General features: G+C 41.1%; 1 protein-coding gene across 1 annotated transcript in view; it reads left to right on the top strand.

Moving 5' to 3' along the window:
• Gnaq (G protein subunit alpha q) overlaps window positions 1-21,980 on the top strand; it is a 233,837-nt gene that overhangs the window by 101,940 nt on the left and 109,917 nt on the right. The gene's annotated exons all lie outside the window — the stretch shown is intronic.

Here is a 21,980-nt window from a genome sequence, read left to right as displayed (position 1 = left end):
TACTGTTATGAATCATATAATGTAAATACCTGATACTCAAGGATATCTGATATGTGACCCCCAAAGGAATTGCAACTCTCAGGTTGAGAACCACTGTTTTAGAGGGATGAATGATCATTACTGTCATGGCAGGGAAGTGTGGCAGCAGATAGGTAGTCATTGTACTGGAGCAGCAGTGAAGAGCTCACATCTAACTACAAACAGGAAGCAGAGAGCAAACTCAAAATGACAGGACATTAAAATCCCAAAGCCCTTCGTGAACATGCCATTAACTGGGGACCATGTATGCAAATGGCAGAGCCTTTGGGTGTACTGTCATTCAAACTACTATAGAGGACTTAAACCTGTGGTAATCCTCTTCCTCAGCCTTCTTAGTGCTGGGTGTGAAATATTGCATACAGCAGAAAAAAACCTAGATACTGTATGCACACACTTATGCTCAGTCAGCTCATGTGTACACTGTTTATTCGTGTAGGAATCAAGCTGAGGAGAGACCAGAATTCTCTCTGTGTTGCACAAAAGCAATGAATAATCTTTCCTTAGCATGTTATTTGAAGCCAGTCTGCATTGTGGCTCTTCTCTTCTCAGCATATCCACATTGTCTATATCCATATCTCAAGTCAGCTTGAGCTATGATCAGGGGTTGAAGAGGTAGCTCCGTGGTTAAGAAGACTTATTGCCCTTACAGAGAACCTGGGTACAGTTCCCAGCACCCACGTGGTGGTTTGCAACCATCCTTAATTCCAGGACCAGAGGATCTGACACTCTTCTGACCTCCACAGGAACTAGACGCACGTACATGGATGCAGCAAAATACTAACACAGAAAATAAATACATCTGAGACAAATTTTTAAAAATTGACATGACCAGAAGAACATTAACACCCAAGGATAGAGAATGAGCTTTAAGTAAAACTTCGTACAGCCTTTAGCACAGAATTTGACTATGCTGAATGAATAAATGAATGATCAAACATTTGTTTACCATGGTAAGCTTTGATGTGCTACTGAGTGGCATGCTGTTTAAGGATAGTGGAGTCAAACACAGTTTCCCTTGAAACTGACTACAATTGAATTGCCCTCTTATATTGAACAAAGTAATCTTTGAATTCTAGTTTCCTTACTGACAAAAGAGTGACGATTATAATTCCTTCTTAACCAAGTATTGTGAGAATTGTATTATATAGTCCATGAAAAAGCTGAACATGCTGCCCGTTGTTAAGATGGATGATCTTTCATTTAGCCATTCAGTTGTTACGTACTAAGTGTTTCCCGTCTGTTGAGCAGCAGAAACCTATTAGACTAATCTTAAAAAGAAAACAGGAATGGTATTGAATTATCTAGACACATGAGAAAATTCTGCTTTAGCGATTTCTCTCAAAACTGCTGACTGACTTGAGCAGAATGCCTTGACTTCTGACAAGATCCTGTGCATGAGAAGTTGTTCTTTAGAATAGTGTGCTCTGGTAGACCTGCTGCTGCAGTTGCTGTCAGCCCACGACCTGGACTTGTTTCAGCAACATCTCCTTAGAGGCTGCTCTCTGGTCACTGAGGATGGGAGACTTATGGTGGCTCTGGAGTTTGTAGATGGTGGTTCCACATACATAAGCCATGCTGTTACCTCTCTCCTCCTGACTGTGGAGCCTGAACTAAGTAAGGCGAAGGTGATAGTACCTCGGCATGCTGATCAGGAAAAGATGAGGAAGAGAACCATCTGAAAGTATTGAGAAACTGAAATTAGTGTACAAGGTAGATTCTTTGTGGTCAAGCTCCTAGCTGCTTTTGATTCTGGGATCTCAGTCATTGCAGAAACTGTCTACACCCAGATAACACAGTCAGGGAAACAATTAGCAGTGTTTGGGGATAACCATTATTTCTCTTCTCCCTATGGGACAAAGACCCAGGCCATTCCATGTCAAAGTCACCTTTAAAACCATGGAGAGCTTTATCAGACTGTGAAACCATCCATGCTCTGAGGACAGCCTGGATCGGGACCTTTCAGCAACACCTCTGTCTACACCACGATAAACAGCACTTTGCTGATATCACCAACATGATATATCAAGGTCTCACACTGCAATCATGTTGCTGTGGAACAGAATATGGACTTGAAGCACATGGTGCTGAAGCCCCTCCCCACCCCATGATTACCAGACACAGTGCGAGATGCAGCAGGCCAGCGGACTTTCCTCCATCTGTGTCTGACTGGACATTATTACAGATGGTGCAGCCATGGAAGTCAGGAAGAAGTTGGCTTACATCACAGACCAGGTCTCTAGTGTTGGCTGGACTGTGAGAAAGCTTGGAAATGAAGTGCAGGGCTTTGGCCAGTGAAATTGTGGTACTGTGTGCTCTAGACTGAAGAGAGAATTGTCGAAGGTTGACTTGTAGGTGATGGAGCTGGTGTCAGGTCAGCTGCAGAGGCTGGACAGATGTAGTCAACAGGCTGGACCAAGGGGAACAAAAAAGCCTCGTTTCAGGAAAACAGCAGGACCTGGTCATCAAGATTCACAGCATCTTTCTCAGTGTCTCCCTTTAAAAATAAAATCTCATAAAAACATATTTGTGTTTTGAACAAAGGCATTTTCAGCAGTTGATGATGGTTTTTTTTCCCCTCTCTTTCTGCTACTTGGAGTATTTTTTCCCAGTTTGTTAGCCCTGTTTTATGCCCTTCTAATAACTAACATTTGGTTATTTTATGTTGTTTGCTTGTTTGTTTTCAAAGTAGTAATGACTAAATGAAAATAGAGGAGGGAGTACTTAAAAAAAATAGTATGTTGTTTGCTTAGGCAGTGGTGATGCACACCTTTAATCCCAGCAATCAGCAGGCAGAGGCAGGCAGATCTCTGAGTTCCGGGACAGCCTGGTCTACAGAGCAAGTTTCAGGACTGCCAGGGCTACACAGAGAACCCTGTCTCACAAAACAAAACAAAACAAAACAAAATAAAACAAAAAAATAGCCTACTGCTGTTAACAGTCCCGTGACTTTCCTAAGTGTGCATTTATACGAATACGGGTACCAGCAAGGAAACATGTGTAGCGACGACACGTCACGATATGGTTGATAGTTGCTTACTTGTGTTTCCTTTCTCATCTTCTACTTTTCTACTTCTTTTCTATAACAACATATATAGCCCTTGAAGTTGAAATCCTCTTGCTTTGTTGTTAGTGCTGCGACACAGTGGATGCTTTCATTCTTCAGGGAAGTAAAGAGGACTTGTTCTTGTACATGACCTGGGTTTGATTCCCAGTGCCTACACAGTGGCTTGGCTGTCTGTAATTCCAGTCCCAGGGAATCTGATTCCTTCCTCTAGGACCAGACATGTATATGGTGCACACACACCATATACACACACACAAAAAGTAATACAATCTAAAATAAAAACCCAGTCATCATTAATATTGGCTGAAACAGTGTAAACTTGTTTTTGAACAACTTAATTTTATGCTTTTTAAAGTTGGCAAGAAGACATCTGTGACATTGTTGCCACTGCTACCTGTGTGGTAGGTGATTGTGCCATTTTCTTACAGTCTTGTCTTCCTTGTATGAATGAAGGGGGATTTAGAGGTGTGGTGTTACTGCCAAGAAGCTTGTCATGTTCAGATGCTTTAGCTTGGATAATAGATTTCCCACAGTTTGCAAACCACACTTCCTCTATGGTACATGGTATGATGGTTTTGAGCTAAGGGATGATTTAATAAGTACCCCAGACATTGTGCTAACTAGTATTCAGTCAGAAGACATAGATAAGAGTTCGCTTATGGGGGTAATTGTTTGTGTTTTTGTTGGCACTGATTTACTATGTGGTCTTATGGCCTTTTAGCATTTGGTTACCTGACCTCCAAGGCAGTTGGATAAGAGCCACTGTTTTATGTACCCCAGCAAGACCTTCACCAAAGTTGGGTGTTCAGTTAACAGCTTACTGTTAACTTATGCTGTCAGAAGTTTTAGGAATTTTAACTGTATCACATTTTGGCCCAGAACAACGACAGCCTCTGAATAGAGAAAGGTACTATTTGACTTTTAAGTATGTGGGACTAGCACCCAGCAGCCACTTGTGTGTACTCTATCCTTGGGTTCTGGATAATTTATATGGTTTGCACCCAGCTATGGGGAAGGAAGGGCCAACCAATTTTTTTTTTTTCTCCTGCACATCAGTCTCTTTGGCCAAGCTGTGTCTACAAATGCAGTAATCTTCTCTAGTAGGCACAAAAGATACTGTTCAGTCAACTCAGTATGGAGCTGGAAACATTTGAATACTAAGACAGCATGTCTGAAACATTATTAAAATAAGCGTAATCACACGGGTCTTATGAATTGTGCATGTGTATTTCAGTGGGCCTGGGGCGGGCCTGTGGCAGGCAGTCGCTTTGCTTTCCACATGATGATATTGCTTGAGTTATTTCCACATGATGATATTGCTTGAGTTATCTCCACATGATGATATTGCTTGAGTTATCTCCACATGATGATATTGCTTGAGTTATCTCCACATGATGATATTGCTTGAGTTATCTCCACATGATGATATTGCTTGAGTTATCTCCACATGATGATATTGCTTGAGTTATCTCCACATGATGATATTGCTTGAGTTATCTCCACATGATGATATTGCTTGAGTTATCTCCACATGATGATATTGCTTGAGTTATCTCCACATGATGATATTGCTTGAGTTATCTCCACATGATGATATTGCTGGAGTTATCTCCACATGATGATATTGCTTGAGTTATCTCCACATGATGATATTGCTTGAGTTATCTCCACATGATGATATTGCTTGAGTTATCTCCACATGATGATATTGCTTGAGTTATCTCCACATGATGATATTGCTTGAGTTATCTCCACATGATGATATTGCTGGAGTTATCTCCACATGATGATATTGCTGGAGTTATCTCCACATGATGATATTGCTTGAGTTATCTCCACATGATGATATTGCTTGAGTTATCTCCACATGATGATATTGCTTGAGTTATCTCCACATGATGATATTGCTTGAGTTATCTCCACATGATGATATTGCTTGAGTTATCTCCACATGATGATATTGCTGGAGTTATCTCCACATGATGATATTGCTTGAGTTATCTCCACATGATGATATTGCTTGAGTTATCTCCACATGATGATATTGCTTGAGTTATCTCCACATGATGATATTGCTTGAGTTATCTCCACATGATGATATTGCTTGAGTTATCTCCACATGATGATATTGCTTGAGTTATCTCCACATGATGATATTGCTTGAGTTATCTCCACATGATGATATTGCTTGAGTTATCTCCACATGATGATATTGCTTGAGTTATCTCCACATGATGATATTGCTTGAGTTATCTCCACATGATGATATTGCTTGAGTTATCTCCACATGATGATATTGCTTGAGTTATCTCCACATGATGATATTGCTTGAGTTATCTCCACATGATGATATTGCTTGAGTTATCTCCACATGATGATATTGCTTGAGTTATCTCCACATGATGATATTGCTTGAGTTATCTCCACATGATGATATTGCTTGAGTTATCTTGGGCATTGAACTCTGGCTTTGCCACCGGGGGCAATGTGAAAACAATATTAGAGAAAAAAACCTCATATTTGACACTAGAATTTCACCATGACATGTTAAGCTCATGATTTAAATTATGAACAGTATGCTCCTCTTCTAGAAAATGAGATGATGATGATGGGACTCACTCCTTATAGTTGATAATGAGAAAATAGAGGCACAAAGTACCGTAACATTAGTGCATAGTAAGTGGATACTAAATAAATAGTTAAATTCTCTCTAGAAGTATCTGGGTTAGGAGAGAGAGAGAGGCCCTTGAGGAAAGGCCAGAGGTTTTTGAGAAAAAAAATGTTGATTATTTAAAGATACAGGGGAATCTTTTGACTGGAAGACTAGATATAAGCTCTTTTATCAGCAACAACAATGATTTCTTGTAAAGCAGCAGCCTGGCTTCTGGTTGGACCCAGCATGTAACTTGTTGATAAAAGAACCCTAAAGGACTGTGGATGTAGATGCTGCTGAAATCGAGTACACTGACATTCCCTGGTAGTCAGAGCAGCTTGTCATCCTGACTGCAGGGTGTTTACAAGTACGGAAGGGCAGCTAAACCAATTAGAAAGAGGGGAGGAAGCGAGCCAGTCTTTCAAGCACTTCTGGACCTAGTCCAAGTACAGGCTTTTCACCTAATGCACCCAAAAGTGCAAGGGAAATAGTGTTCTAAGTTTGTACATGAAAAATGTTGAAAATATATGCCCCAAGTTACTGAATGTGTAAGTTGTAAAGCATGATTTGACAACTAGAGTTGAATTTATAATGTTTAAAATGCAGCTCAAATGCCTTTGGCATCCAGATACTCACATATGATTTCCTTGTGAGAGAAGAAAGTGGAATTACCTGCAGCCTGCACAGTGGTCTTCCACCATTTGCCCCGACTAGATCCTGCAACTACTGAACCACCTTGTGGGTGGAGTCAGGGTCTCCTGCCCCTGACTCACAGTTGGGTTCAGTAGATGTCATAAGATGAATGAGACAATTCAGTCAGAGGGAACTGGTCCTACGATGCTGCAGTTGCTGTGCCACCACCTGTCTGACTGTAGCCACATCCCTTTTGTTCATCTTTATATTTTCAAATTATCTATGTATCCAATATCTACTTAAGTAATTAAAGAAAAACTAAAACCTTTTTATGTCTCTTGAGCCAAAGGAATGTAAGATATGGCTCTCTTATGGGACAGTGCAATCTCTGTGGAGGCAAGCTGTGCAACGAAATTAGTTAATTCTCTCCAGACTAGGCAGAGTTTTCTGCATGGGAGTATATATATTTTGCCCTAGGTAAATTCTCTTTATCACCATTCCAGCCATTCTGGGTTGGTAAATGGAGTGTTACATCTGGCAATGTCAGATGTCCTGTGTTCTGACAATTTCTCAGGAACAGATCTGGTAAGGATCCAGGGAAAGCATCTAAGCTACCGTTGCAGTCTTGGGTCGCTGCTGGGCTTGATATAAACCATAAATGACACTCTCTAAATAGCTTAATCACAAACCAACAGTCAAATGAAAAGCTTATGTGGCAGGAAAAACTGCTTGGGTATGAGTTACAAGATACACACTTTACTATATGAAATTTAGAAACTCAATTATTTTTATCTGGTCTAGATGTTTTTCTTCTTTTTCCAAAATGGAAATACATTAGTTTTTTTTAACTATCATGGCAAGTTGCCAATTACAAAAAAGAAAGTTCTGACAGCACCAAAAACAAGAAGAAAGTAAAGGTCACTTAGAGCATCACTGTGAAGAGGACACTGTGAACTTTATGGCATCTACACGTGTGAGCATAGGAGAACAAACAGCTGCGTTATTCTGAACTTTAACCTGGACCATCTATAAAGATATGCTTGTTATTAACTCTAAGCGCTACTCATTATGTTACAGCATTAGCAAATGTGAACTCCCATCACTTCCATTGCCCAGATCCTTAGTTACCTATTTTCTAAACTGAAGACCACGTTATTTCAGGCTTCCCAGTCAACTGTCTAATCTCCCTAAAATGTTCCATTAATGTCTTCCCCCAAGTGGGCAGTGGGCCTCAGCTTGATCTCTGATCAGAAAAATCTGACCTGACTTGCTGGAAGGCTTATTTATCCAAAGTGTTAGAGAAGGCCAAAAAATAATCTCACTTGTATTTTTGTTAAGGGCGTCAATATTTGCTTTCCTTCTGACTTTAGCAGGATTATGTGTTTGGTTTTAACTTTTCCCCTCCACGCTGGATATGGATCATGGGCACAAGAAAGCAGAGACAGGTTTCTCAGTGGCTTCCCAGATATCACAGAACATGGAAACTGCATAAGGAAGCTGACAGTTTACTTTTAGACAGTGTCTCCTGTCCCTCTTTTAAGTAATATAAAGCACATTCACTTAATCTTTAATGATAAACTGAACAAGAAAAGCTATTCGAAGAAGTAACTTTGCGATGCACCGCATTATCCCCAGCCTCTTTGGACAGGTGTCAGTTGCTTACCTGTAAACCATGCATGTGTAGAGAATCTAACCACCTTAGGCCTAGGGGGAAGGGAGGGTAACTGTCTCTTCAGAGTCCCAAGTTACTGTCTCTGCTAGGTACCAGATGCCTTGGGAGCTTCCTGTAAGCATTCATTTCACTCATGCTTCCTGTTACTGCCCTCTGCCTTTTGTAGAAAGGCCACAGGCTGTGCACGGTGAGATACTCTTCAGGTGGCCTGTGGGTGTGCAGTGTCTGTGGGGTCTGCTACCCAGGCTGTTTGTTCTAGGGCACAGGATTTCACTAGCTTTCCAGACCATTTGAGCTGTTTGCAGCCTGAGTTCTGGGACTGTGTTACATGGAGTTGCACTCAGGTTCTTTAGCCATTGTGTTTTTGTGTCGTCTGCTTCTCATCCATGAATTCCCTGACCTGCCACTCAGAGTTGGCATGTGTCTGTGAGACTCTGAATGAACTTCATAGCTCATGCTACCTTCCAGCTCTTGTCCTGATTACCTGAGATCCTGAAGACGACATTTCTATCTACAGACCCAAGTGTCTGCCTGGAGACTGATAATTGCTTAATTTGTTCCCTTCCTATGGGAGGTATGGTCCACAATGCAAAATTAAAGCATGTGGGTGTGGTAGTGGAGCGAGAAGGCTGTGAAGGAGGTTAGTTAAGGAAGTGGGCTGGCTAGTTGGGAAGCATTCTTACCACTTTAGGGCCAATAGGGACAAGCCTAGGTGAAAGTTTCAGACAATCCATGGTATTCACTGTTCGGTGTTCACATTTCAAGCTTCGTAAACCATGTTCTTACATCTGTGATCAGGACTTACTTATCATTGGTAACATTTCGTGGATTGTTGATTTATTAGATCGATTTCAGTCTTTTTCTTTATTATTTTAACATTTGTGCTTTCCTATTGAAAACAAACATTTGACTTGATGTGTCATGTCAGAATAAATATCTCCCCTTTTTAATGTCAGGGCCTGTTAAAGAATTGCTGTCAGTTCTGGGTTGCAGAGTTGTCACCACATCAGTTGGCAGTAAAGTTTCAGTTAGTGTAGAGAGACTATCGATATTTATAGCATTGAACAGTGCACTTGTTGGGCTTGAGATATGCAGACCAAGAATGAAGAAGCACTAGTTTTTCACTTGCAGCATATTTGGAAATTAATTACGGTAATGGCAAGTAGAAAACAATCAACACCCTAGAAGATACTTTCCAGGGCTAGAGAGGTAGCTCAGTTATGTCCTTGCTATGCAGGAATGAGGACCAGAGTTCAGTCCCTAGGACCCAGTTAACAAACCCGAAGCCAGGTGTGGTGGTATTTGTAATCCCAGTGATCAGAAGGTGACGTCTGGATCTCTGAAACTGACTAGATAGGTGCTTAGCCTGCTTGGCAAGCTTTATGACAAAGAAGGAACTGCTGTCTCAAAAATAAGATGAATGGTTCCAGAGAAACAGCATCTGGACTGACCTGGGCCTGCATGCATGTGCACTCACACAAACAAACACCCACATGTATACACAATAAATAATAGTGACAAATATCTTTTCAGCTTTTTCTGGTGGCCTCGGCTTAAACCCAGGGCCTTGAGAGAGCATCTACTGCCAACCAGCCTCCCTGCTCCAGAGGGCGATTTTTTTTTTTGTATGTTTAGATTTTGTTGAAATGTGTACAGAAGTTTCTAAAGCTTTTTGTCCCATTCAGAGAACTTATAATGCACATAGTGCTAACAGCTACATATTATCCCCATTTACTGTTAAATGAAACTTGAGAGAACCTATATTACTGTATCCTGATTGTGCTACCCTCCACTCCCTGGTTCATATGTTCAAGTCCTGATTCCCAGCATGATTATATTAGGGGTGGGGCCTTTGGGACGTGATTATACCATGAAGGTGATATAATCCTTATGAATGGTATTAGTACCTTTGGCATTGGATCTAAAATCGAATGGATTTTAAGACCGTTTCTACCATGTGAGACCACAGTTTTGAGAAGTTGCTGTTTACAAATCAGTTCCTCACCACACAGTGAATCTGCTGGCTTTTTGATTTTCCACTTCACAGGCTGCAGAACACTAAGAGTTGGTTGTTTATAAACTCCCAGTTTATGGTGTTTTATTTTACCAGTCTGAGTGGACTGATAGTAGTAACTAGATTGAAATTGAAGAATTGAGTGCATGGTTTAGGCCAGGATTTCACAAGCAGGCACATCAGGGGATGAGTCTGCCAGTAGTCAGGTTCTAGTGGAAAGAAGGGCAGTCTTCTCAAACACTTGCAGGTTTGGAGGAAGCTAGAGCAGTCCTGCTAGAGGGGAAGGTAAGACACTGACCCTATGAAGGTGAGTGTTCCGACAGCTGAATAGCAGTGGAGGCAGGAGAGGAGCAAAATACTGGGGGACAGAAGTCAACAAGATGGGGCAGATTTATGGAGGGAGTTAGGCTGTCAAGGTGAAAGGCAGGTGAAAAGCTTCAGATCCCACTCCATGGTGGGTCATAATTTCTATGGGACCTTTGTCAGAAGAAGGAGGTGGTGGGAGTTTGTTTCCTGGAGGTGATGCAGGGTCAATACGATGGTGCTGTGTGGAATTGGGAGGTGCACAGGAAGGCAGCGAGGAGGAGCCCAATCTAGACGGGAACCTCATGAAGAAGAGACAGGGTCGAAGAAAAGCAGTAGCTTGAGGGGAAAGCCAGAAGCAGGATTACCACAAGCTTTATTTTGATTTTGATTTGCATATTCAATTTTCATTTCAAGTCCTAAGTGCATTTTCTGGTAAAGAGAGAAACTCTTAATGCTTTCAAAGAAAATGTAAAAATAAAAGTGTTCATTTTCTTTTAAAAAAAATAAAAATAAAATAAATTAAAAAAGTATTCCAGAGAAGCAGATACCTACAACTCTGAAATTGTTGAATGTAAATTGCTGACATTAAAAGGCCCAAGAAGGAAGTTTTTCACAGTGGTGCATGCTTGTCACCAGCACTCCCAACACCACAGAAATAGAAGCTGAGTTCAGGTCCAGTCGCAGCCTCAGCTCCATGGTTAATTTAAAGCAAAAATTATTCAAGGTGGAGAAGGCAGCTTTAACAGACTCTCTCAGTCTTACCTGGAGTGGTAGGCAGAGTCTGCTGAGAAAGAGAGGGATGAGTGTAAAGGTCAGGAGAGTGGAAAGAGGGAGAGACAACTTAGTGGGAGATAGTAATCGGGATTTAGAGACTGGGCATGAAACCGAGATGAAGCGTAATTACTCATCAGGACTGTGCTATTAGGATCTGACCACAGGTGGATCTAATTAGCTATTTTCCAGGGTAGTCAGACCTCATATCCCTCATCCCAGTTTTCCACAACAGAAAACAGGTATAATATGCATAATTAAAAATCCAGGTAGACCCTAACTCTCATTCTCACAATATACTTCCGTTGTGGTAAGATAGCTGACTGTCCTGTGATACACCATCAGATCATTTTTGACCTCGATGTTTGTACATGCAATCTAATCAGTGGGCAGAGTAAATTGTAAACCACCGCTGTCCATCAACCAAGAACACTTCACAGGCTCCAGGATCATAGTCTGATTTAGTAAAGAACTATAGTTGGCTTCCAGGAGTCCATTAGTCTGGTGAAAGAGTAGACCATGGAGTGTGGGCAGCATGGCAGCGCACATCTGGAATCCCTAGAGAGTCTACTCTATAGATCTTACTCCATGCAAATGAGATGCTTGAAGCTGTGGCAGTCAGTTTTTATTTTTGTCCAAGCCAGCAGCACTGTGTTCACCTCTGTGCAGATAAGCCATGCTTTATATGTATTTAGTAAATGTATAGCAGAAGAACTCACCAGAGTGCAGAGGTGCCATCCAGCACAACATTCTTTTGTTGTTGTTTTGCTTTTCAAAGCAGGGTTTCTCTGTGTAATAGTCCTGACTGTCCTGGAACTCACTTTGTATACCAGACTGGCCTTGAACTCAACAGAGATCCACTTGGCTTCTGCCTCCCAAGTGCTGGGATTGAAGGCGTGTGCATTTATTTAAAGTACGTAGCATTCTTCAGATCCAGCCTAATGGACTCTGGTTCTCTCCTTCTGCCAAGCGCCTAGCATGTACCACTCACCTCTCTGTTCTTTCATGACTTCCGTAGGATCCTTTCTTTCTAATTATTTCATTTTATGATTACATAAGGTGTTGGGGGCCAACACCTCTTGCTTTTTGATGGGGATCAGAAATTTAAGTAAAGAATACGAATATGCATTTAAAAATAATAAGACAGAAAACAGAATAATACCAGAAGTAAGTTCCAGTGAATACTGAAATCACCTGCATTTTCTTCTGTAGGCTTTTATGCCCCAATCTAAAAGGGAGAAGAAGGCAACAAAAGACTTCTTAGACACCATACAAAGGACAACTCCAACAGTTAATTGCTTCAGTACTTTGAGACATCAAGTCATTAGCATTCTGTTGTTTAGGTAATGAAATCACTCTAGACTAAGTATCCTGAAGGCAGCCATTCCCCAGGTAACCTCATATTACAGAGGAAGGAGCACAAGTATGTTTGCATTTCCTGACCATTTGTCAGGAGGATAGAATTAATCTACTTGTATGGGTCCTATTAATGTCAAAAGAACCAAGTAACCACATCCTGAGTCAGGAGGTGTAGCTACGTTTGTTGTCACCCATTTTGAGCAACCTCCAAACTCTCTGACCCTCAGACAAGGTGGAAATAGGGTCACATTTTTGTGCCTCCACAACAAGGTAGTATGTTTTTTTTAAAATAATATCTCATGATGCTCTCTCATATAGAGAGAGGTGGTGGGAGGAGTGAGAGGGAAAGACCAGTAGTGCATAGTTTGATTTAGCATTATTTGTAATATTGAAAACGTGGAAATTAACCAGCTCAATAAGCTCAAATATAATATAGGTACCCAGGAGTTCTGTGCAGTTGAAATAATCAGTGACACGGAATTATACACATATACTATACTTACATAGTGCCTAAACATTGTAGTATTATGCATGTTATGATCTGGTAGCCTGGTCTGTCATCTGGGTACTCTGTCCCTTTAAGAGACAAGCCCCGCCCTCTCCCAACCCCCTCCCCTTCCACCTAGGGAAACAGATATTCTGCCTCCTCCAGCCTGCAGGCTTTCTCTCTTTCCATATCTGTCTCAAAGAAGTAGCTTTTGCTATCTCTCTTCTTCGCTCTTCTTCCCCTTTTCCCTTTCCCTTTTCCCCTCCATAACCCACTAAATAAACTTGCCTAGCCAAACTCTCTCTGCCTGACCATGTCTATGTCTCACCTGCAGAGGTCTCCCATCCCCCAAGGTCTCAGGTTACCCGCCAAGGCCTTGGGTCACCTCTGCTACCCCTTGTGGGACTGGCCTTCTCCCCTTCTATATCTTTAAAAATGAATAACATTGTTAATCTATTTTCAAGAAATTAAAGTTCAAGATGCTCACTTGCAATATCTGTGAACAGAGAAATATAGCACAATCAACAACAAACTTTAGCTTGCTTCTGAGACATAGAAACAACAACTTTTTTTGTGTCAGTGGTGGCTTGAATGAAAATGGCCTCCATAGGTGCATATATTTGAGTGTCCAGTCCCTAATCATGGGAATGTTTGAGTAGATTTAGGAGGTGTATTATTAGATGTTTCAAAAGCCCACACCAGCCAGGGTCAGTGTCTCTCTGCCTGCCTGCAGTTGAGGATGTAAAGCTCTCAGGTGTCTCTCCTGCGCCATGCATGTTGCCACCCTCCCCGCTGTGATAATGGACCAGCCTCTGAAACTGTAAGCAAGCCCCTAAGTAAATGCTTACCGAGTTGCCTTGGTCATGGTGTCTTTTCCCAGCAGTAGAACTGTGATTAAAACAGTGTCATTTGTTTGATGTGGTTTCTTTGTGCTGTAAACTTAATTCTCTGTTCTGTTTACTCACCTGTTCATCCATTCCATTACTGCACACCTGTGTCCCAAGCACTGTATTTATGGAACTAAGAACTCAGCTGCTCTTGAGTTGTTATAGTGTGGTGAATGACAGCAAAGAGAGTAGAACACACCCAGGCACTTGATAGCATGGAAGCACAGGGACTTGCTTTTGCTAAAGATACTGTTTAGTAAGTGCTTCCTGTTTGCAAAATTCTGGGCTGATTGAAGGAAGTACAGTCCCTGTTCCCCAGGAACCCATCAGCCACATGAAAAGCTAGTGCCTTTTATTAGCATTAAGTAATAGCAAGTCGCAGTGTGTGAGAGGTAAGGGATACAGGTTGGCAAGACAGTGGGTGGCCTAGATGATTCTGTGAAGGAGCTGTAGGCTTTGAGGGGTGGCTGTGCTTTATTGCTTATAAGGTTGTTGCAGCTTATCGATAAAAAGCATGTGATAATGCTGAATAAACTTCCTTCTTTTACATCATTGTGTGCTGTGTATTCTTTATCTAAATGAGGGATCTTTTGCATTGTTTTTCTTTTTCAGAGGAAGTCTTTTAAATTATTTGTTTTAATGTTATTAGTGTCAGTAGTTTCTAAAATAAAATAATGAGTTTGAGTAAATAACCAGGCTCTGGAGGTGTAGGGCAGCAGGGGTCCTGCTTCCTCTAGTGTCCTAGAGTGAGTCAGAATGCTGGGCCTTTGCAGTGGCTACTAGAGGCCTCACTGCACTCACTGTGCAGTTTCTCAGCTCATCAGTATATGTTAGCGTGTAAACAGGAAAAGGTTCTAGTGAGAATCTCAGGGGCATACCTGCAGGGAGCTGTGCCTGAGCCATTTCTAGGTTCATCAGCCCTTGGCAAAAGTCCAACACATAATAGCAAGTGAAATGAGGGCAGAATAACACTGTGTTTCACTATCATTTGTCCGGCGCAGGCTCTTGCTACTGTGGTTTTGATATTGGAGATTGCCGCAGACATGCTAGCCCTTGCAGGTCACCTCCCTCCCCCCACCTCCTCAAGCTGTGCCCTGCTGCAGCAGGGGTTCATGTTGCTAAGACTTCGTTATTACAAACATGCAGTGGAGCCTCATTATAAATAATTAAACATCCCTGACAAAGAAAATGAGCTGAGCACATTCTGTGATCCAGTAAACTGATTTTTCCAGGCTGCACAGTGGTCTGTTATCCTGCTAATTCCCCAAACTCCATAATTAACAATGGACAGCTCTGTTCTGGAGAGAATTATCCAGGTTTGGCCTGTGTGTCTCTGTTGTGATGGGGTACAACGGGTTTGGCTGGGATCCTAGCAGTCTCTCAAGGAAGACTTCAGTTGCTTCCCCTTGTAATTAAGTGCCATTGTAATAACAGATGTATTTAGCCCTTGGTAACATAGATGACTTCTGGAAGACAGAGTACAGCTGCCTCTCATACATTGTATGTTTCATCTTTGAAGACAAAACAGTAAGGAAACTAAAAGGCTTAAAGGGTGAAAGGTATCAGTCATGCCTGCTGCCTTCTGACAATGTGGTAGTAAATGACTGGGGGGTGGCCTGAGTGATTATGGTGTGTGTAGATTGAGCCGATGTCTTCCCTGAAGGGACAAGGTAGAGAAGACTGTTTTAGCTTAAAGCCCTGAAGAGATGAGTGTATGTGCTTCCTTTGTTTGGATCTTGATTTGAACAAAAGCCAAAAGTTACCTTTGGATAATCAGTGAAGTTGAAAAATAAGCCAGGTGTAATGCCAAGAAATTATTCTTAGTTTTGTTAGGCGCGACGCTAACATTGTGGGTTGTATAGGAAAGTAAACTGTGGAGTTGGACATTGAAGCATATAGGGCAAAAGGCAGCCAAGTAGCAGTGTAGTCAAAAAGAAGAGCCAAGGATTAAGAGGCAGAAAGAGCAGTCTGGTGAAATGTTTGAAGACAGAATTCTTGCTGATTCTTTTACAACTTCACATGTATAAACAGTGCATCCTGATCATTGGTACCTCCAGTTCCCCTCAGTTCCCCTAAGAGCCCTCACTGGTCCCCATCCCGTTCATGTCCTCTCCTTGTTTGGCTATTAACCTACTGAATTTGATTCGTGCTGCTTGTTAGAGTACTCAGTCTGGGAAATGCTTGATGGTTGCCAGAATTTTTGGGGGGAGGAGGGGAAGGGGGGTTGTTTCATTATTCTCCAAACTTTATATTTGAGATTTTTGCATAGTGAATGTGTTGGTTCTTTTTTTTTTTTTTTTTCTTTTGGTTTTTTGAGACAGGGTTTTTTCTGTAGCTTCTGAGCCTGTCCTGGAACTAGCTCTTCTCGACCAGGCTGGCCTTGAACTCACAAAGATCCGCCTGCCTCTGCCTCCGCAAGTGCTGAGATTAAAGGTGTGCACCACCACGGCCTGGCCGCCTAGTGAATGTTTTAAAGCAACCGAATTCTCTAGAAAGAAACAGGTTTTAATTTAATTTGTTAAGTAATTTACAAGTATTCTAACTGAGGGTCTTTGATTATAAACTTCTGCTTTTTAAGTCGGGGATATTAGATTAACTACATAAACTCCATAACCTCCCATACGATTTTTATGCATCAAGTCTGAGCAGTGTGCCTTCTGCCTTCTGTCACCAAACGCACAAGCACATGCACGCTCTGCTTCAGCAGTTTTCTCCATTTGCTCTTTGCCCTGTCTTCTCAGCTCTGTCATTGGCATTGGGGAAGGAGGAGATTATCAAGACCTGTGCTCCTCCAGAACCTGTAACCCCTACAGACAGGCCACTTTACTGCTCAACTCTGTACGGACAGTATGCCACCTGTGTGGTCCCAGTCCCTAGGGTGGAGGCATAGACCCACCACTACTGTGAGTTTCAGCAAATCCACTTTATTTTCTGCTTTATGTCCCTGCTTTGTTAAAGGGGATTGAAGAGAATAATTTGCTAACTGATAGAGTGAAGATTAAATGAAAGAATATTTACAAAACAGTTATGAGTGCTTTCGTGCAGACTGATAAGTGTTTGTTGCTTCCCCTCCAGTTGTATGTTACTTTATTTAAAAAACAAAAAAAAAAAAACCTGATAAACGCCCTAGGTTTGAGGCTTTTGCTTAGTGGTACCTGTGTGATACTATAGCATACATAGAACCTTAGCTTTGATTCCAAACCAAAACAAAAATCCCCCATTACACTGAGGTATGAATGGCATTATTTTAATATGTTATATAAATGAACAAATCTGGAAAAAGATAGCAGATGCTATTATTAATTTTTTAAGTCTCCCCATCTTAATACTGACTTAGTTTTAATAATTATAGGTAAATCTTAATACTGATCGATTTCTTTCTTTCTTTCTTTCTTTCTTTCTTTCTTTCTTTCAGCAGGATGGCCCCATATTCATGGCAAGCCTCCTGCTTCGGCCTCTCTTGAGGCTATGATTGTAGGCATGCACCATCATGGCTGCTCCTATTTGTTTTTAAATTATTTAACCTTTAGTTTTATTTTGTGTGTGTCTAATATCCTTCCCCATGTGGTACAGTTAGCATGGAGAGTGGCGTCACATTCTGGAAGGACTTAGCTTAGAAACTAGGCAAGCTTAGACTGAATTGATGCTCATTTGCCATTAGATCATTTCTCTAGGCTACTATTTCCTAAACCTAGGCTCAGTCCCTCCTCTGAAGGGCTATTGTGAACATCAGGAAAATGAGGAACCTGGGGCACAGCCTTGGTATGTATCAGGGGTGCTAGGAGTTTACCACTGTACCCCAAGGAAGGAGGAGGAAGGGAAGGTCTTAGACATGAACCCCTGCCCAGAGAGGAGAGCAGACAGCAATGCAGTGGTCCTGCTGCCTTGAATTTGAATAGCTAAGAACGTCTTCAGGAACTTGTGGGACCTGCTTGTTTGCCTCTTACCCTCATAACCTACTTCTTCTGTGTCCTCCCTGGAGGAGAATGAGCTCTAAGCCTTTTAGATTACTTACAAAGTGGGGATTTTATCTTCAAATAATTATTGGACAGAACAGTAAAACCCCTCGACATTCCAGTGGTTTGTGCTTACTATATAGCATTCAAACATGCACACATCTCATACATTACTCCTTAATTTTACCGCTCTTATGAAGCTGTAGAAGCTTCACCCATCCCCCATATAATTAGCTGGTTTCAAAAAGAGATCATTTAGGATTTTTAATCTTCTCAGAGTCTTATCTGCACCCTGTGAATAAAGCGTTTGACTAGTAAAAATTGGTAGCATTTGTTTGATTTTTCTATATCTGTAAATGCCACTGAGTGTAACCCAGGTTGTGTTGGCGCGTGCGTGCGCACACACATACACACACAGTCACTATTACTAGTAATGACAGCAACAAATACAAGATAAGTCCCAGATGCTGAAAAATAAGCAATACTAGAAATGAATACACATTTAAATAATAAGGTAATTTGCCACACAAGATATTAGACAGCAAAAGCGGTGGATTTCTGGCCACAGACCCTACAAACAGTCAGGATTTGGTGAAATTTGTAACTGGAGTCTTATTTCTGATGGAGTTGTGTGCCCAGGGCAATGGACTCATTTCACAAGTGTCTGCTCATAACACAGTTTAAAATGTGCTTCAGAGTGGGCAGGGTATGTGCTGAGTGAACACTTAAAGGAAGAGCATTTGTAAATCTTTTGGCTCCATGGATTAGGCCTTCAGTACTGTCGCAGCTTCAGCCTCAGTTAGGTCAGGCAAATACAGAGGAAGGAAATGTCTCTTTCTGGCCTCTAACGACTCTGTCCTATGAAGCTGGGGTATTGATGAAGGCGGACAGGTGACTTTCATAAAATGCATTCATAGCCATATCAGGATGAGCAGTGGCACTGCATCATGAGAGTTTTCACAGTAAACAATGAATTTCCTCCCAAAATGTATACGTTAGAGCCAAGTGAATAAATTGTTACATTGTAAGATTTAAATCAGAATAATCATTCCCAGTGTTCTCTGCCTCCCTTCCTAGACTACTGGGTAGGGCAGAATCCAACAAGTCTATAGGGAAATTAAACCTACGTGTACATGTGTGTTTTAATCTCAGATGCTTCTTGGGATTGGTTTCTTGATCATTTCCCAGAATGCTTGAGCATGGTGGTGCTATCTGGTCCTGCCTGCCTGTCCGTCCGTCCGTCCGTCCGTCCATCCATCCATCCATCCATCCATCCATCCTACCCTCCATTCCCCCCACCCCCATCCACCCCAAATGATCTCAACTGTTTGTCCCCTTGACCTCGTCTTCCCCTGCTAATGTTCTTGCTTCTGTTTGGTCAAGTCTGTTGATGATGCTTTTCACCGTGGTTTTCATTATTGAGTTTATTATTCCCAACACTTGTTTGTTTTTTTTCCCCTGTTGTTGGGTTTCTGTTGTTTCAAATGCCAGGTTTCTTATTGAAATAATTGTAGAATTAGGAATGCACACAGTAAAATTAGTGAAAGCCAGAATGAATATTAAAGAAATGAAGATCATCTGTCTGTCTGTCTGTCTGTCTGTCTATCAGTCTGTCTGTCTAGTTACCTATCATCTATCTATTGTCTGTCTTCTATCTCTGTCTACCCAACTATCATCTATTGATAGAATTTTACTCTATAGCTTCACTGGCTTGAAAATTGCTGGTAAGCCAGACTGGCCCGAATGCTCTGTGATCCCACCCTGCCTGTGTTTCCTGAATGCTGAGACTAGGTATGCACCACCACAACCTGACAATGGCGGGGGCGGTTCCTCCTCCTTCAATTTACAACATAAAATTACAGTACTTTTGGGTTAGACTTGTGTGTATGTGTTCTGTACTTTTCTTCTGACCTTCACTTCTCTTACAAGTGTTCTGTGCTATTCCTCCCTTTTTGAACAGTCTATATTATCCTGACTCTTGTCCTTCAGTGCATCACACTGAGGCAGCTTCTAATCCACCTGTCAAAGTATTCTCTTTTCATCTCACGGGGTCTCTGGACATGTAATTCCTGCAGGAAATTTAGCCCTTAAAAACTGAGTGAATATTCTTATTCTCTCTTCTTGAGGAGTTTTTTTTTTTTTTAATTAGGTTTCAACCATAAGGCAATGTTTTTAATGCCATTATTTCCAACTCTATTTCTTTTTTCTCTCTGGTTTCATAATTAAATACAATCATTTCGGAAAGGATTGGCTGAAAGCTCTTCTAGGCACAGCTTACTAATTCTGGAGTTTGGCTTTTTTTTTTTTTTTAGCAATTTGACAGGAACATTATGGAGAATTGTGTGAGTAAAGCCTTGTGCGTGACCAAATAGCCCATGAAAGGCAGTTGCATTGGGATCAAGATGAAGAGCCATTATTTAGCAGAAATAAGATACAGTGTAGTTGATATAAATACTTTTGTATTTAGATGAAAATTTTAATTGAAAACTATAGTAGAATACCTATAAACAAACACGTATCTGGAGGACTAGTTTTTAATGTGTTATGCATGTAAATGAGAAAAACGAATAACCAATTAGGCAGATTTGCTTGTTTGATTTTGTGTATGATTTAGTGTATTAAAAATTTCTGTATGTAATTACTATAAATTGACTTTGAAAGAAAGAACCAGTCTTCTGTAACTAGAAAATTATTTCAGTGATTAAGACAGAATTTTTAAATGAGAAAAAAATGACAATTTATTAAAAATTTCTAGCCTGTGGTAGCAAGAAATAAATGTGGAACAGTTATTAGACAAAGAGGTGGTAGCACACAGTAACCTCCATTGATAGAAAGAGACTGGCCAAGATGGATTCATCAGAGACTTTGGTAGTAAATAGAAGAGAGAGCACCAAGTATTTCAGTCTGTTACCAAGGGCTTAACAGCAGTGCCATACGGAAAGGATCAGCACTGTTGTCCCATTTACAACCAAAGGCAAGCAGGAGATGAAAACTGAAAGAGTCCTTACTTGTTCAGACAGGGTTTGAGGAATCGTTTTAAAGGATGTAATTCAGTAGCTATGTCTTAAGTAAGGAAAGTGGAAGTAATTAGATTTGGGTGTGTTTAAATGTTCATATGTGGTCCTTCAAAGGGAAGGAAGCATAAGAAATGTAGAACAACAAGGGGTCCAGTCTTGGAGGATATAGAATTGTCTTCACTTTCTAGTTTATCTATAGACTTCACACTGAAATTGGGTTCTCTCATCAATTTTCTGCTCTGCGAGAAGAAACACCACCAGTTCAGTTAGCTCCTTTAGACCGCTGCAAGGCCCACCTGGGTGATTGTCAATTGATGGGTTGCTCTGCTGCTGGGCCTTCCAGGACAGGAAGCATTGTCTGCTCATCCTTCCTGCAAACCAGGCCACACACTTCCCTTCAAGAAAAGGCTCACACTCTTTTCAACATGTCTCTGTGTGCAGAACAACCTGAGCATACTTTTTCTAGATTTAGACTATTCTTACTTTTTTTCAAGGTAATCAGGGCCCCAAACAAAGCATAATCTCTCTCAAATAAGTATTTTTTTTGTTTGTTTTAATTACAGAGATTTATTTTGTACTGGGAGATGATGGGGTGGCATGGAATCCACCTTTGAATGTTTTCACTTTTGCAGTTAACCACTTCACACCCCCAGGTCACGCAGCAGTTGAGCTGAGTTATTTATACCAAACTTTTAAAATTCAATGTTTCTTTGTGAATACTAATTTTTGAAGGTTGCGTTCCAGATGCTACTCAGAAAAATCCTCTGAAATCTGTACAAGCTAGAGGAATCTAGAATTCTAGCGTGCTTTTTTAATCTTAGCACTTCTTGGAACTCTTAAAAATAGTTGTGATTTTCACTGTTTGCTTTAATTGATGTGGACTTACTTACTATATTAGAAATAAAAGTTGAGATTTCACCAAAACAGTCATATTCAAATACCTGATCCATGAGCCATCAGAACCATGGCATCATCACACATGAAGTCTGTGGAAGGCTCCTGCATCACTGTGATGCTGTAAGTGGCCACACGGAACATCTTAGTGTAAGAGTAAACAGGATGCCCACACCCTCTCCAATGTCTTGGCATCCCTTAGGGACATTCCATCTCACCTTCAAAACT

This window comes from Microtus oregoni, unplaced genomic scaffold (assembly GCF_018167655.1).
Source record: "Microtus oregoni isolate MIOR12 unplaced genomic scaffold, Mior012 000012F_ref0000307, whole genome shotgun sequence".
NCBI classification, from domain to species: Eukaryota; Metazoa; Chordata; class Mammalia; order Rodentia; family Cricetidae; genus Microtus; species Microtus oregoni.
The sequence above is the reverse complement of the archived record's forward strand: the minus strand, read 5'-3'. Positions and strand labels throughout refer to the sequence as shown.